This window comes from Drosophila virilis, unplaced genomic scaffold (genome assembly GCF_030788295.1).
Source record: "Drosophila virilis strain 15010-1051.87 unplaced genomic scaffold, Dvir_AGI_RSII-ME tig00000004, whole genome shotgun sequence".
NCBI lineage: Eukaryota > Metazoa > Arthropoda > Insecta > Diptera > Drosophilidae > Drosophila > Drosophila virilis.
The window spans coordinates 20,350-26,151 of NW_027212782.1; the positions used below are offsets into that span (position 1 = coordinate 20,350).

Consider the following 5,802-nt stretch of genomic DNA (forward strand, 5'->3'; position numbering starts at 1 on the left):
ACGACAACGGCAGCGTCAATTCGTTAAAATCTACGTCAGCTTTGCTACTAATTTTGTTTGCCTTTTGTAGCATACACACACACACACACAGAGACACACACACACACGATTCTCACCCACACACAGCAGACACACGCTAGGCAGCCTTCATGTGGACAGTGTTTGAGAAAAGTATGCGCACGTTTCGGCTCGTAACATTTGTCGTTTTGTTTGCGCTGCACTTCAAACACTGCAGACAAAATGCTGTCGAAAATCCACTGATGTCTGATGTCTCTATATAGCCAAGCCCTGGTCGGTCCCTGGCCCGTCTGTAGTTAATCCGCCTAACGTTATGCAATGAAAAGTTTTTTGTTGAAAATTAATTAATTTTATGTGCAAACAGTTGTTAATTTTTTCATTTTTCCTTTCTTTTTTCATTTATTTATTTTTGTTTTTTTTTTCTTTTTTGCGAGTCTTGTTGACCCTCAACGTGTGGATTTTGCCCTGGCAACGTCTGTTGGGTTTTTGTGTGAAAATTCACTTGACTTGTTTTAATTGGCTTAAACATTTTTAGAGGAACCTCCTTTTTAATCATGCGCATTTTTTACATTTTCTTTTGCAGACTTTCACACATGTGCCAGTGAGTGGCCCAAAGCGCATCGGCAAGGAAAATACATACAACATCATTTGGAGAAGTGATGAAGTCATGAGACCGACATTCGATCGACGCCTCTGGATATTATTGTTCATTATTTTAGTACAATGTAAGTGGATCCCTCTCTCAATAAGACATGACCAAATTAATGCGGCAAGTGGCCTCACTAAGCCAAGCAGCTCATATATTCGCCGCATTGCTTTTGTTGAAAACGAATGCTCCATTTTGTATGCTGGCAACGTGTGAAAAATAGTTCACAGATAATCGCAGTCAGGCAGGTCACATTATTTATGCGCCAGCACACACAACGCCTCCGAATCCACCTTCTGCTCCACACACACCGCATACCGTCTCGAGTCGCCTGTCTCGAATCTCTCTGCTCTACAGTCTGTTCCTGCTGGCCCTTATCAGCTTGATATTCTATGCCACAAGCAGCAAACAAAGCCATTTCTTTTATTTGATGTGCGTTTTGGGGCTTCCAAGTTTGGGACGCAAAAAGAAAGACGCAATACGGTAGGGGCCAGCAGCTGACCCTGAGCATTTTCTGTCCCAATAATATGTGGTGCTGGCCTCAAGGCCTGTTCTCCAATAGGATAGGGAGAGAACAGGTTCTGCATTTCAAGCAACTTGCGTTTTGCTATTAAATGCAATGAGGCGTTTGAGTGATATGCCATTGAGCAACCTATATTACTCATACGAGCGTGTAGCGACATAGGAATCTGTGTTATGCTAATAATGCACTGCTAAAATATTTATTAAAGATTTTACTTGAACACGCAAATTATGTCTTTAGGCTCCATTAAACTATTTCATTTAGTGTGCAGACAAATAAGGGCTGTTGAATATTAAAAAACCTGAAAAGTTTATATCTTAAACAAATTTATTATGAGTTCAACTAGGAAATATTGTCTCTTATATACGATAATATGTATGCTATTAAAAGTTTATCAAACATGAATTAAAACTTCACATGAAATCGTATTAATTTAAGACGGTAATTCATACATGAAACAATTTTTTTTCCTTAAGCAAGCTTAACTCGACAGTTGATAAGTAAATTAATTTGACATGCGATGAAAAAATTAATTAATTTAATGAAAACAACACGTGATAAACAAACAATGAATTCCTTTTCTATAAGTGAAATTTGTATAAAATGCGATAGCAAAACAACTTTGTCCCAATATATAAATGCTTTTTAAATCACATAGAGATCTGTGGAAGTAACTTACCTTTAAAATTACTAATTGAAACAAGAACTGCTGCGATAACCCATCGTTTCCTTCAGAAACCAAATTTCATGCCAGCAATTGTGCCACTTTTCTGTGGGGTCAGTTCAAGGTTGCAGTGAACCACAGCGCCCACACAGAAAAATGCAAGCGGAGAGCCACAGTGGCCAGAGTAAAAGTCATATGCGTGTAACGAGCGGCGCTGCTAGGAAAATACCGGGCATATCCGACTACTCAACGCAGACAAACGGAAACGGAAATGCGCATTCAAGAATTTTAATCTGAATGCGCAATTTCGCGTGTGAGCTGTGTTCCAAAATGGCGCGGCACATGTCGACCAAATGGCGGCATCGCAACGCTGCCACGTCCCATGTCGACCGGCTGGCACCGCACCACTTCCGCACCCCTACAGCCCTTAACTGCCAACCGCCGCCCCTTTGTGTAGCAGCGCACATGTGCCACTGCGGTGCGCCTTGGAATTTCACGCGTTTATTTGCAAAGATTACGAAATGCGCCCGGGCGCCCGCTAAAGTTTTGTATGCGTTTCCTGTGCGCTGACGCTGCCGTTGCCTTTTCCACCGCACCATCTGCCCGCGCCCTGCTTTGTCTGCCACAGTGTGTGTGTGTGTGTGTGTGTGTGTGTGTAGTTTTTTTATTGCACTGTTTGCCTGTCCGTCCGTTTGCCCCGGCGTCTCGCTGACTTGTTATGCATGCAAAAGTCTGTGGCAAATACACAGCCCGGTAGCACACGCTGCCCTCCTCGCTCGTTCGGTAGTGACATGCAAAATATTTTTGCATAAAAATGTTTGCCCACCAACACACACATACTTGCACACACGCCGACTGCTCGAGTCCTGCGTCCTGCACTCCTTGGACTGGCAGCTGCAGCTTTCGGCTTTAGCTAAAGCAATCCCGTTTCATATGTGCAAAATTTTAAATTTTAAACAACTTCAATTTCAATTTAAGTGATAATATAATTTTTTTTTTTATCCCTGAGCCAAGTTAAGCGCAAAATTTGTCAGCAAATTTTTGGTAAAAATTGCTCTTGTCATTTTGTGTGCTTTTTTTTCATTTTCTTGTTCTACCTTAGCCATATCATCGGATGTCTTCCTCTTCTCCGCTGGGTTTAATGTCCGACATTTTATCCATGTATTTAAGCTGAATGTGCGTTTGCTACGTGTTCGCCATGCTAAAGACTTCCGATATGCCAGCTCTCTGGCTCTCCGGTTAAGCGAAATGTGTTGCATACTTAAATGCGACAGCAACAACAGCCATGAAGCATATTTCAGCTCTAATAAAGTGGCGCATTGGGTGTGCTTAGTCATATCATTGGACTGTCATCATCCGGTGCTGTTCGCATTCACATTTACATTGACCTCTGCGATAGAACAAGCTGTAAATGGTACGTCTAATCGCTTGATCTAGTACATTTGAGGCTTGCCATATTAAATGTATTTTTAATTCGAATTCGAATGTAAACAAATTTGATTTCAGAAATTAATCGATACTTAGAACAATTTTTCTAATGTTTAGGTGATTCCGATTTAGACGACTTTCAAAGGGAATGAACCTGAACTTAAGCAATTGGCTTTAAATTACTTTCCCAGCTTACATGTAGTCAAATTTAGGGTAAATAATTTTTGTATATTTTAAATATTTTTCAAAATGTTATCAACGATCAATTTCTGCTGCATATTCCTAGTTATCTTGTCTTGGCGCCTTTTAAATAGCGAGCTTTTTAGTTTTCTTGCGTTAGTTAGTTTTTTGTGCTTAAAAAAGTTCCAAAGAGGAAAATTATAACAAATGTTATATTTAATTTTTATTATTATATATCTTTTTTTAATGTGAGTAAGCCGCTTGTTGTATATTATTATGTAAGTATATCAGCTCCTTAAATTCTTAAAGACTGAGCCCTTTGCCTCACGTGTCGCTGCAGAAATTTGCAACTTTAATAACTGCTCTCATCAGCTGCCCTAATGCCCAACTATCTATCTATGAGAGATCTCAAACTATTTTCAAACAATGACGTCTTTTTTAAAAGTAGGCAACACTTTTCAGCCAGCAGAATGACCGGCATCAGAAACAAAATTCCAAACGAAATCAGCTTAAATTTCAGCTTTCAAGTGGACTCCTCCACTCAATTTTGTGCTCACTCAGCGGCTCGCTGCCTCCAATGTTCGGATGGTGCAATCAACAAGACAACCGCAGCGCGTGTCTTGGCATGCGTGGGGCAAGGGCAGGCGTTGTGAGTGGTGGTGCACGGTCGAAGGAGAGGAAAGGGGATTTGTGCGACCATCTGCGGCTGCTCATAGATGACTCTTGAGTCTGAGGCCACTCAGCAGAAGCAGCAGCAGCAGCAGCAGCAACTGCAGCTGCAGCTGCAGCGTGGAGCGTAGTCGCCGGTCTCGTCGTCGACTTAGTTAGCCACTTTTCCTTTATATAAAATGCGCCTTTTGTGCCTCGAGTGCCCCGGCTGCCGAGCCGCCCCTTCCGCACTTTCATAAGAAAAATACAGTTTGCTACAAGTTTATTTTAAAACTCCGACTTTTGTGCGCTCGAGTTTACTTTGGTGGCGAATTACTTTTCGGTTATTTTATGTGGTCCACAGACGCCGCTGATTGTCTTGTTGTCTGGTGTTGATGCAGCGCCAAAAGCTTCACAGACTGTAGATACTTTTGGGGTTAGGTCTACTACTTGCACTTCCTGCCTCCTGCTCCTGCTGCATCCGGTTCGTCGCGGAGTTTATTATGTTGGCCACTTCAAGTCGAAGCCGCTTGCAAAATGCAATTATCAAAAGTTTTCGTGTTGCGCACTCTCTCTTTACTTTTCTCCGTCTTTCTCGTGCTCTCTGTTTCTCAATCTCTCTCCCCCCTTTCTCTGTCTTTGTTGTCAGCTGAAAATTATGGCCAAAGCCATTTTGCTGTCCACAGTTCGAGCTGTGCCACGTTTCTCTAGCTCTTCGAGTCTTTTGTTAACTTCTTTTTTTGCTGTTTAACATGGCTGAGCAAATGTAGAACAAAAGTTGAGCACCAGCAAAATAAGTTCATAAAGTTTTTAAAGCAAATGCAGTTACATGAAATTTAAAGAGTTGCGCGCAACTTGGAAACGGAAGTGAAAATGTTAAGGTGGTTCGAGGGGAGGCGCACATTGTACCAAAAATGCTGAGAGCGGAAACGCAGCTAACAATAAAAGCCAAAGAGGGCATAAAACGCGGAGTTCCGTTTTAAATTTCCCAACGTTTCATTCGTTCCGTTTGTATGTGTATGTGCGTGTGTGTGTGTGTGTGTGTGTGTGTGTGTGTGTATGTGTTTGTGCAACACACAACGTGCAACATCGTGTGGTCAACACAAAGCTCTGGGCTTTCTCTCGGCTGCCGGCTCCGGCTTCCGGCTTGGCTAGACCGACAAAAATTGGCCGCACACTAAATTGCACACCTGAGATTAATGCGCCGGCACTTGAAAAGCGTTTTGAATCATGGTTCGCCCCGGCAAATAGGCCAACACGAAAGGTGTAAAGGCCAAAAGCAGCTACAGCTTGCATTTTACAGTTGTATGCAAAGCGCGACCATTGCGAAAGTCAAACGCTTTTCAGACGCCTTTTCCTCTTTTCCTTTTACACCTTTTACACCAGACACCATTTGTTATTGTTGTTGTTCTCTTCTTTCTTTTCTGTTCGTAACTAGCTGACGCCTTTGGGCTTTTGTGGAGAAAACGCTAAGTGAAGGCGACCGAACGCTGGCTAGTTCAACAGTGGGTTAGCAAAAGTTGTGTACAAGTACAAGATATGTTAGTTTCAGTATTGAAAAATAATCAAATACTCCATTAATTCAGATATTTACTGATAAATTTGTTAAGAAAATACGGCGTAATAAGTAATAATAAAAATTGCTCGTTAAAAAAAAAAATTGTGAACGTCCTGTTTGTCTACTTTGTGAAGCCA

The 5,802-nt window shown here is 41.8% G+C and overlaps 1 pseudogene; it reads left to right on the forward strand.

Moving 5' to 3' along the window:
• The first annotated feature begins 604 nt into the window (after positions 1-604).
• On the forward strand, positions 605-2,770 carry LOC138911461 (uncharacterized; annotated as a pseudogene).
• Positions 2,771-5,802: the final 3,032 nt, after the last annotated feature.